Source organism: Jatropha curcas, chromosome 1 (genome assembly GCF_041381405.1).
Source record: "Jatropha curcas cultivar XTBG-Jc1 chromosome 1, XTBG_Jcur_1.0, whole genome shotgun sequence".
NCBI classification, from domain to species: domain Eukaryota; kingdom Viridiplantae; phylum Streptophyta; class Magnoliopsida; order Malpighiales; family Euphorbiaceae; genus Jatropha; species Jatropha curcas.
In genome coordinates, this window is record NC_143151.1 from 20,633,802 (window position 1) to 20,646,404 (window position 12,603).

General features: G+C 31.0%; 1 long non-coding RNA gene across 1 annotated transcript; it reads right to left on the reverse strand.

The window, feature by feature from the left end:
• Positions 1–9,054: 9,054 nt before the first annotated feature.
• LOC105628917 (uncharacterized) lies at positions 9,055–12,211 on the reverse strand. Its single transcript, XR_001046580.4, has 3 exons — positions 11,336–12,211; positions 10,049–10,118; positions 9,055–9,306 (listed from the first exon to the last, which is right to left on the reverse strand). It is a non-coding gene; the product is annotated as an uncharacterized LOC105628917 (long non-coding RNA).
• Positions 12,212–12,603: the final 392 nt, after the last annotated feature.

Here is a 12,603-nt window from a genome sequence, read left to right on the forward strand (position 1 = left end):
ATTTTATTTATTGTTATTTAAAAATAATAAATTTCTACTAAAAGTAATCTTAATAGCTTAATTAGTATTTTCTATTTATATAACAAATTAAAATTAAATAATATATTCACCTTGAAGATTAAAAGAAACATAGATTGTACATAATATATGAAAGTAGTTATACCCTTAATTGTCATTTCATATTTTTAACAACTATTCTAAAAATTTTACAAAACATTAATATACATCAGGTAACCGCTATTAGGTATGACCACAGTTTCAGAACTACCAGTTTGGGTTCTAAAACCGCCAGTTTCGATTTCAAAAAATGTGGAACCGAAACAGAATCGCTTTTAGACGGTTTTAAAACCGCTAGTTTCAATTTGGAACTGAATTTAGATAACTTTTTTTAACCTTTTTAATTTTTTAGCTAAATAAGAAAATTAATAACAAATAATAGTATTAAATTAAAAAAAAAAGACTACAAGAGTAAATTAATAGTTTTAAAATTTATTAAAAAATTATAACTACACAAAACATAATTTAAAATTATTTACTAGTATTTAATTTCTATAAATTTAAATTGAAAGACATGTCAAAAAATGAACTTATACTTAACTTATATTAGGAAAAAAGAAATGATAGGAGAAATTTAATGGAGTTTAGAGAAAAAGAATTGATATTGTGAAAAGAAAGGAAGATTATTAAGGTATTTATAGTTAACATATAAATTTTTATTCATAAAAATACCCTTCAAATTTTCCTTTTTTTACCGTTATAAAGGATAAAAATGACCTTTAATTTTATTTAAAAATTAACAAAAATTATCATAATATGAATTTTTTATTCCAAAATATATCATTCAAATAGCTGTTTTTTTACCGTTATAAAGGGGCAAAACGTCTTTCTATCTAAATTAAGAGTTAAAAAAATTACAATATAAATTTTTTGTTCCAAACAATACCCTTCAAATTGCCCTTTTTTTACTGTTATAAGGGAGAAAAATGTCTTTATTTTATTTAAGAGTCAAAAATAAATTTTAAATAAATACTGTTTAATTTATATGTAAAAAATATACTCCCTCCATCCCATTTTATTTGCATGATTTGACAAAATACGTATATTAAGAATTTATTCAACAAAAATTATTTTGCCCTTCTTTACCCTTAATAACTCATTAAAATACATAAAGCCCTTCATTCAATGAACAATTTATAAAAGTTATTATGGAAAAAATAATTATTTACATGTCTAAATTTAGAAACTTTGCAAATATTTTGAGACATTCAAAAAAAAAAATAACAATCAAATAAAATGGGACAGAGGTAGTATATTATAAAGGGTAAAAGATTTAAATTAAAAATATTTAAATGAGGAGCAATTTTTTTTTCTCTTTTTCAACTTATAATTTATAAGTTATATTTATATTAATAAATTTTAAGATGATGGTAAAGTTATTGCATTTAATAATGAAAAATAAAATTAATTTAACAATTAAAAATCATGTGTGAAGTGTGATATTTTCTTTTTTTTTTTTTAATGGTTTCAAACCGGAATCGCCGGTTTTAATTTTCAAATACAAGGAACCGTAACTGAACCTTAAACCGCCGGTTTCGATTACCATTTGGAACATTGAACAGTTAACCATGGTTCAGTTTCGATTTTGACCGGTTCGATTCTAGTTTGGAACCGAACGGTGGTCACGCCTAACCGTTATCAGTCACCAACTACCAACTATCAACAACCGCTCGCGCTAAATATTATTGTGTTCACTATTGCTCTTATGATGAAATGCATGAATTCATCCCATTATTCGTGAATAAGTTTGTGGTACCTTCAACTTTTACTTTAATATGTTAATGTTTTAACTTATAAAATATCTCAACCTACAAAAATTATAATTTTAAAAGTTGTAACTACGCATCAAATCAATAATCTATATTATATATAAATGTGGGAATAGGGGAAATAATGAGATTTTCGATAGCGCCCATGATGGAATTTTCATATCCTAAAATAACTTTAGTCATGATTAGTTAGAAAATTATACTTTATTAGTTGATTATATATAATTTATTAAAATTATTTTTTAAATAAATACAAATATATAATGAAGCATTTCAAAATTTTAAGTTTTGATTTTTTTAAATTTATTTTTTTAATAAATATATATGATAATAAGACATTTCAAAATTTTAATCCTAATTTTAGTTTAGAGCTGCCGCTATTTATCAGCAGTGGCCCCTACCTCCTACTTTCTATTATCTCTTCCCCTTCATCTTTTTTTCGCTTTTAATTTTCTTTTCCTTCAATAAACTTAGATTTGTTTTCCCTATAACACATCTGTCTTTTTGTTTTGTTGTAGTTGGTTGTCTCCATATTTGGAGTTTTTCTTGTCCCTTCTTTGTGAGGGTAGTCCCTTCTTGTGAGGGTTTATTATTAAACAAAATTATGATATTTGATTTTATTTGGTTGGAGACTTTAGATTTTAATTTACAGATATGGATCTTCGATCGATGGAGCCTGGTAATGCGGCCTGTTCCTGCATTGATGCTATCGACGCATTGCGGCGGAAACTCATCTGTATTCGTTATATGTTGCAAATTATTGGAAAAACAATCCAGTTATAGAAGATCCAGAATAGTCATTATTTTGACGTCCAAATCATCAACAGACTAGTTGCTGCTATGAAGATTTATATCTTTTGTCAACTCCAAGCGGAAAGATTTAATATTATGTTGTTTAGTTTTAATTTCATTATTTAAAAGGATATGAATTCCTTTATTTCGTTAGAAGATTAGCGAACTCTATTAGCTAGTAAAATTCTATGTCTGATCTATATGTTTATTTGTAATTCTTGATATTACTATTAATGAATTACATTTTCAAAAAAAAAAAAAAACATTTCAAAATTTTTATATTTTATTTTTGAATTTTACTTTTTAAATATTTGATTTGATTTTATTATAATTTAAAATATTTTATTTAGAAGAGAGATAAAAAAAGAAAAAAAATATTTTTTTATAATATTCTCTTTTCATTATGTTTGTATAATTTGATTGTATAAATATTTTTGAAAATAAATTTTCAAATGAAAATATATAATTAATCCTTCAAAGATTTTAAATTTTTACTTTTTAAAATTATTTTTAAATAAAATGAATATATGTGTGTGAGATGATCAACAATTGATAATTTTAATCTTAAAAATATATATAATATTTTATTATTATATCTATTTATCTATATGTATTGAAACATATTTATTAAGTGATATCGTAAAATTATATACATACAGTTTAAATTTTAAACAATGATATAAATTGAATTAAAGTGTGCATATACACACTGCAGTTTTATTAATTAACCATTATACTCACATTAATCTCATATGAAATTTTATTTTAATATTATAAAAATCTAATTAATATAAGTGAAATAGCTCAAAAATTCAATTTCATAAATTTTTCATTTAAAAACTAATTTTTAATTCCAACCAATGGATTATATAACAAAATTTAAAAGAAAATATTTTGTTATTACTAAACCAAACTCGTAATTCAATTTAGAATTTTTAAGCCAAATGAAAAACCTGTAAATCAAGTGGAAACCAGATCGAACCCTTCGATTTGGACAAACTAGATTCAAATTGGACCAAATTACCCTAGAAAAACCTAGAATGATGTAAAGAAGCTTTTTTTCCCTTTCTTTCTTTTTCCTCGCTTCATAGGTAGTCTGCCTCCTCACTTTCTCTCCGATTTTTCAGCCACTACCTCAGCCGTCTGGCTTGAACTAGTTGTCGTCGTCCCTTCGCCGCCTTCTCCTCACCATCGCGCCACTAGTTCCTTTCTCTCTCTCTCTCTCTTTCTCTTCTTTTTTGTTTCAGCATTGCATGCAAAAGGAGCTGCGATTTCGATCGACAGCTCACTCCTCTCTCTCCTTCTGGTTTTTCAGGCAAGCTTCGCATGATTAGTCCACTGCACTCTTCGTTGACGACACGACTTGAAAACTCTCTCTCTCCCTCTTCCGGCTGACACAGCAAAGAAACGCTGCGATTTCCTCTATCGTTAGCATGGTCCTTAATAAGCTTTTTCACAAGTGCACGAAATCACAACAAGCACTAAAGAATGAGTAGAGCATCGTCCCATGAAGATTGTATACCAAGTACCAAAATGGTGTTAACCTACTATTATTTAAACGACAATAAGGAGAATTATCTTAAGAAATTAAATTAAAATAAAAGAGAATAAAAATAAATCAAGCAAGACAATTTGATGAAAAGAAATCAAGGATTAAAAACTACTAGGAATTTTGACTTCACTTAATTCTGTCCGATTTATTCTATTAGTTTGATAATCAACTTTAATTGTTCAAGTAGGAGAAACAACCCTAAAATCACAAACAAGCTCTCCCGATGGCTATTTTAACCCGGTCTAATTACCTATCTTCCAATAGTGCAATCAAACATGAATTAAATTATTAAGTTTTATGGTTTGTTTGTGAATTCATAACTTAAGGTCGTTAATTTATGAAAAACCCCATGAGTCAAACTATATAGCTTCCGCATCAAGTTATTATTCTCATGTCATTTATTACCTTTTTCATATCAAAAACCCTTCTCCCGATAGTGATTAATGAAATAAATCAATCCAGGGGAGAAACTCTGCCTGGAAGCATTAAGTTTAATAATAAATTATATCATTGACAAGGAAAAACAAATCTAAGATTATAAATTGGAATTGAAATTAAGCTACATCAAATCCCTAGTATATGAATTTAGTTCGATATTGTAATTAAATAAAACTCAATTAAACTTGAAAATATTCTCATATCAAAATGAATAAATAAAACAAGAAGAGAGTTTAGAAATAAAAACTACTCAGCGATTGGCTTGAGCGGCTTCCTTGAATCTTGACACCAACTTGAATACTTGAAGTCTTAAAGAGAGAGAAAATTATGTAGAAAAAAACAAAACAAGAGATGGAATATACAATGAATGGATCAGACCCCCGATCATGGCTAGTCTCTCTCTTTATATAAACTTTCTGGAATATCTTCGTGTTCATTTAAGAAAGTGAATCTCTATTGAGTAAGAAATCTTTTGGGGATAGGAAACTGTTTAGGCTTTATATTTCTTCCCAATTAGGACTCTCCTAGCATCTAAATAGGATTTAAACTTGATTGGCACATCAGAAAAGCATCTCATGCGAATCCATGCAAGCGGCACGGGCTAGAGTTGTTGTTTTCGGCCCAATATGAAGTCAGGCATTCAGAACAAGCGTGCTATCTGGCACGGCTTGGGTGTGCTAGGCTCTAAGTCCTTAAGGTGGTTGCAGCATGGGTCGTGCTTAGATGAGCACGTTCAGAGATCGATAGCCTCTTGTAGCATGGGTGTGCTCTCTTGCACGGCTTGGGCGTGCTAGACTCTGAACCTCTATTGAATTTATCTTGAACATAGTACGGGGTGCTAGATAACACGCCCAGGGCATGCCAGCCTTTTTGGTACACTCTTTTCTATATTTTTAGCTGGTTTTCTATAAAAATGCAACAAAATTTTCCAAGATCATGTGAAATATGATTCAAGGAAGCTTTAAACAAAAACATAAATAAAACTAAATAAAAACTAATTAAAGTAATTAAAAATACTAAAAATCCTAATAAAAACTATATTAAAAATACTATAAAAATAACACCTATCAGTCCTTGTCCATTTATCGGTGAAACTAGCCGAAGGCCAGTCAACTTTGTCCTTTCCCTGCCGCTGACAGCTTCGTCGACCACCATATCCATGGATTTCGGCCAAGTTATTACTAGCAGTGCTGTATTTTGGGGTATTGGGGCTGTTTTTGGTTAATTTTCCAAAAAATTAGCTAATTTTCGGTATTTAGTGGCTAGCTAATCTGATTTTGAATATTTTCCAATATATTTCATAAATATTGATTATGATTAGAAGGCTTTAATAAATTAAAGCAAATTTTAGTTACTATCATATAAATTAATTAAGAATTTTGATAAACATAGAGTTTTAGTATGAGTTTTAGATAAATTAAGTAAAACATGTAATATAGATGCTTGATCTTGAGGAATATATAACGAAAGGAAAAAGAGTTAGAAGCATAATTAAATTATTTTAGAAAGTTGGATCTCAATATATATATATATATATATATATATATATATATATGCGCGTTCTTTAAGGAGAAATTAGTTCCTTAATTTAGTTTGAGCTAATGGCTATTAAGTACTATGAACCAAAAGAGAAAGAAAATTAAATACTCAGTACTGTACGATTTATTTTGGAGATAGAAAGTAATTTAAGTAAAAGGAAACTTGTTGCTAGATAGGTATTAATTAATTTGGAATTAGAATTATAAAATATGAACTAAGATGATGGTGTATTAGGTTATATAAAAGATATGTTTATTTATTAGTCATTTAATAGAAGTATTAATCTTATTGGCTAATCTAGAATGATATATGAGGGTGTACTGAGATCAAATTGAAGATTTATTTGAATTTATTAGCTAAGAGATGAATATAAAATTGCTATTTATAGTGGTTGGATATTTAAATTGTTGATTGCCCGATGGATGGGTGTGTGAGTAATAATAGATAAGTATATTAAATTGTAAATATTTGAACTAGTGGAAAGTCTCATTTTAGGAGAAATGTTGCCAGAAATTTCAATATATTTTAAATTAGTTATACCAGTTAAATGTCGAAGCGATTATATATTAGATTAATTCTTTAATTTCTTATTAAAGGAAAGTCATCTGTCTAATGTAGTTTTTCCTTTATATTTGTGTTTTATCTAGACCGTCCAAGTTCCTCTATTACTCCTACTAGTTAAAATCTAAATTAAAGCTTGTTCTTTCTTCTATCACTGTGAGTAATAACAAATAGTACATACTATCATCTGCATACATGCACCAATCATGCTATACTATATAAATATATCCATAATATTTTGCTTTTATTTTTTGTACTAATATCATCTTATTGAAATATAACCACTCGCATTATTATCCACCTTATAATTTTAATATTATATTTATACAACTATTAAATGATTACATATATTATAGTAATATCATTATTCATGAATGGTATATATTAATACTCCATAATGATATTCATATGTTATGTATTGATTATCGATGTGATCTATTATATTGAATGAATTCTTTGGATTACTTGTGATGTGATAATAATGTGCCTTGTTTCCATATGAAATGGAAATGACGTGGGTCACCATGGGATTGTGAGGGCAGTCTCAGATACCATCGACCATGTATTGGAGATTGTGACCCCGTGTGCATCCATGTATAGATGATGTGAAAAACCATAGGGTGGCCTCCTGTTGGTAATGGAAAGAAAATAGAGAATGAAAAAAATAATGAGAGGACTGCTCAAGTGAGGATTAGACCAGTTGGCCATGTATTGGGGATTGACTCCTTGGTGCACACGTATGAGAGGACAGGTCATGTGTGAGGACGGCTTATTGGGGGTTTCGGTGACGCTACTGACTAATCTCCACTTGATATGATTATGTGAAGGTGATATTGTTTGTAGATGCTGATGTTGTGACACGTACTTGACTAATTGTGTGTTCATTATGTGAAATTCGAAAACATTTTGCGTGATTGTTTGGGCTATACATTATTTATTATTATTTACTAATTTGTAAAACTCACTCCTTTCCTTTAATTTTTTTTTCCCAGGAGGTAGACATTTAGTTAATTCAGATAAGCTCTGCATCCTTCTCCGCAGAGTTATAACAGTAATTTCTAGCTTTTTGATCATATTCAAATATATAGTATTGTGTATAAAAATGTATTCACATACATTTACTGAGCTCCGCAATTAGGTTGTTTTGTGTTACATTTTATTATGTAAAATTTATTAGTGTGTTGTTCGATAGGTCTGTGGATTTTCTAATTATCTATCCAAGAGTACGAACGGACCAATTTGCCTATATCATGAATGACATGAATTGCATATCAAAAAATTCGGGCCCGAGCTATGAATTATTTAAAATATTAAAGCTAGGCTAAAGATATAAATTGATGGTATAACTTAATAATGTCATAATATGGGCTTATTGTTCTTAGAGTCGGTTTAAAGAAATGAATTCACATGAATTAGCCTTACTACAGGTCTTGGGGCCGTAAGCTTACTTGTGCCCTAGTGCCTATGCGGCCCATGATTTTGGATCGTAACAAAGTTGGTATCAGAGCATAAGTTTACTATTCTAGATGTAACTGCGGAGTTATTCCTGTCACATCTTGAAGTAATTTTCCTTATCTCTTATATTTGGCGTAGCCATCTTTAGATTAAGGGATAATGTTAATTTTAATGCATGTACTTGTCATTTTTTCTATTTTGGTGTCTTAATCGAAAATTGTGAAAATTGAGTGTCCGAACTTGCAATTTTTTTCATTTTGTTGTCTCCTGATGACATGGATTACTAGAAAATCTAATGGGACTGATTGGGATCCACAAATGCCTACATGTCCGTGGACCGACTGACTAATTTGATAAGTAGGACGCCAACGTGGAAAAAGGGATAAGATGTCCCTTTTGCCCTTCTTTAATATTGCTCCAAACAACAATCTAACACCCCTCTTTTTGACTAACCTTAATTAAGATTCCATCTCTCAGCGCCTCCCTTTCTTCCTTTCTCCCACGCTCTTCTTCTGTCCTTCTCAAAGATGGATTTTCGATTTTGTAAATGTGAAATCGCATGCCCAGTTCTAACATCATAGACGGAGTTGAATCCTAGGAGATTTGTTCCTTGCGAGATTTGATTGGTGAGTGTATTTCTGCTTTTCCATTTTATTTGTGTCACGACCCGAATTCATAAGCCGGACTGACACTAAGGCCTAGGTAAGCTTAAGGCCCCCGAGGCCTGTAGTAAGTCTAAATTACAAAGCCCATATTAATTCATATATATATATATATATATATATATATATATATATATATATATATATCAAGTGATCTCATTATCCTGGCACAATCTCAAACATCACAAATAGAACATAGTTCGGGTCTATTAGTAATATTCCTCGTTCATAGTATGGGCTACTGATTCATTTGTATTTTAAATAAATAATAAGAACATCCATAGATTAGCATACCTATTAATAATTCAAGATTGGAGATACATAGATCCTACAACTGCGGAGTTCAATAATAACTAGAAGTAGTGAAGTTCTTAAATATAACAGTACATAAATTAAACGGTTACAGAAATTAGAAATCTACTTTTATAGCCCTGCGAAGAAGACTGCAGAGCTTTAACCGGATCGATAGGGATTCTACTTCCTGACAAGTTCAATAAAAGAAGAGTGAGTTTTGCAACTCAGTGAATAATAATAAATAATACATACCACAAGCATTCACACGAAATGCATCCTGAAATACTAAAGTGAACACACAACCAGTCAAGTATATGGCACAACATCAGCACTCACAAGTACTTTCACCTTCAAATAATCAAACAAGTGGAAATTAGTCAGTGGCGCCACTGAAACCCCCGACGAGCCATCCTCCCACATGGCCTGCCCTTTCAAACGTGTGCACTAGGGAGCCGATCTCCATACATGGCCAACCAGTCTAATCCTCACTTAACCAACCCTCTCCTTTCTTTTATACTCTCTTTTCTTTTCCATACCAATAGGCGGCCACCCTGTGGTTTTCCATATCATATATCATCAGATGCACACGGGGGCGCCGATCTCTCCATACATGGCCGACGGTATCGAAGACCGCCCTCACAAACCCTTGGTGACCCACTTCATCCCAATTCCACACAAACAAACCACAACAATTTCACAGCACAAGTAATCAAACAATTCACCCAGTATAATGCACCAAATCAATAATAATTATGCAACATACAAGAATATAAATAAGATGTAAGGAAATGTATACAAACATAATCATATATATTAATAATAACATAGTAATATAGTAAAAATAAATGCTAAATTATCTTTATAAGGTAAATATATATATATATATATAAGCACACAAATGGCAGTATGCACTATTTATTATTACTCACAGTGATAGAGAAAAGAATGTGCTCTATCTCGGATTTTGACTTGGAGAAGCAGGAGACCGGTCCGGACGATCTAAAGAATTTAAGAATACAAGGAAAGAATTGCATCAGACAAATGACTAATTTTAAATAAAGAATTAGGGAATTAACGTAATAAACTATCTACGTATCTAACTGCTAAAACTAGACTAGATTCTACCGAAATTTCGGCAACATCTCCCCTAAAAATTGGACTATTTGCCTGTTAAAACTAATGTCAAATATTCACTATATATTTATTCAATTCACACAGCTCATCCGTCAGGCAATCAATCAAATCAAACGCCTCATCCTCCATTAGCAATATCACCATTCAACCATAACTTACAAATTAAAATAACCCTCAATTTGCTCTAAGCATATTATCAAGCATTCTTGCTTCTTCTCAATATAATTAGCTTCTTTAGCTAATTATCAAAATAAATAAAACATTTTATATGTACTAATATAAGTAAACGTTATATCATTAAATTGGTTAGCTTTAACTATAAAACTCCGTTAACATCAACATCAACATCAATATCCAACAATCATCATATTTACTTTATATAAAAGCATAATTATCAAATCCCAAGTAAATTCTTTGAAACTTATACTAAATCAACTACTCTTTGCATGATTAAGAAGTTTTCATAATTCCTATTAGACTTATCATAAGCTTGCCGCCATTACAAAATAAACATGAAACTTCATCAAGCCTTGCAATAGCATAACAATCCATTCAATAACTAGTAAGGTGCAGCTTTAGAATTCTAAATATTTTTAAATCTAAGAAGTTACTATCAATATAAGATGATACATGTAAGAATGAAGATGGATGGGAGAATTTCAATTACTTCTCTCCCAATCACAATCACATTTCTGCCAGTTTGTAGGAATTCTCAAATCCTCACAAAAACTCACGTTCCACATATTAATCAATTGATTCCTCATTATAGATATTTTGTACATTACCATTTTCTTCATATTATAATATAACTCGTACAAATAGCCAGGTTAGATGCTGCCCTATCGAGAAATCCTTGATTTCCTTACTAAAATTTGCAATAACTAAATAAACCCTTTATTCCTTATATGTAATTTCAGTTCATGTTTTCAATTAAAGGATAATATCAAATTCTCCCATAATAATTCACATAAACAGTACTTTTAAAATCTAAACTCTTCACAGAAAACATAATACAGGCTCAAATCCTTCAATTTAGTCGAATAATTCATAAAACACGAAGAATGGAGCAGGAAATTACTTACTCAGTTGCAAACCACCACGGAAAGACAATTTCAAATCAATGTTTGACAAGTTAAGAGTTCTCCCTCTAACTAGAGGCTACCGCTGACTGAAAAATGAGAAACAGAGAGAAGGCTGTGCCGACCGGAGTAACACAGCCCAAACGTTTCTCTTGCTGCGCTTAACGAGGCCGAGACAAGACAAGAGAGGGACCGGAGCAAGGTTGCCGACGATGGAAGAAGATGCAGCTGCGTTGCTCGAAAGAGAAGGAACCACAGCTCGCCTGTGGTCATTGCGCTAACCAGAAACGAAGACGAAGAGGAAGAGAAGCGGCGATGAAGCTGCAGCGGGCACAAGGTGACGTCGGCGTTGGTCGGCTAGGGCGGCGATTGGAATTGAGAGAGAAAGCGGGACTGCCGCTGGAAACGGGCGAAAGGAAAGGAGAGGCCGGAGCTGCTGCGGCGAGAGGGCGACGGCGAGGAGGCGCGGCGCTGGTCTGGTGGTCGGAAAAACGAAAGGAGGAGAGGGGGAGAGTGAGGTCGGCGCTGAAAATGGGATAGTGGGAGGGTTTCTAGAATTGTTTAGGTTTTTGATTTTTGGTTTGGTTTGATTCGGGTTGGGTTCCGTCCAAATCATGATTTTTGTGTGGTTTTCAATTCTTTCTCAAATGTTTTAATCTAATTCATGGGTTTGATCTAGCAATTAAGGTACTTATTATTAGAATTTATTTAAATAATTCACAAAACTATTTTTAATTGTAAAAATATCCTATAATATATTTGGTTAGAATATTTAGATTTTTAAATGTAAAACTTTTGAAAATGATTTTTCGGGTCGTTTCAATTTGATTTTAGGGTTTTCACTTCTTTCATTGTTTCTTGAAATTACCTTTTGTAATTTGAAGGTTGAGCGGAACAATGGTTGTGATTTCTTTGAAATGCTTGATCTTGTTATGTGCAATACAGCAAAGAGGATTATTCCTGGATTGTTGAAGAACAAAAATGAGATGGAAGTTGAGTTGTAGAGAAGCTAGAAACGAGAGAACTTTTATGGGTTTGGGTTGTTTTGTCCATCATTATAATTGTGTTGAAATGGTGATTGAAGTAACATGCTGTGTAGTTTATTTTTGTTTCAAACTTAGACTAGTTAGTGTTAGGATGAATTTTAGTTTAGTTAGGATGAAGCTAAAATGTAATATCCTAGTATGAGATTGAATGGAACTATACCTGTTTGTAATGATAAATCTTTTGCTAAATGAAATCAATTTTATATTGTATAAAATGTTTCCTCT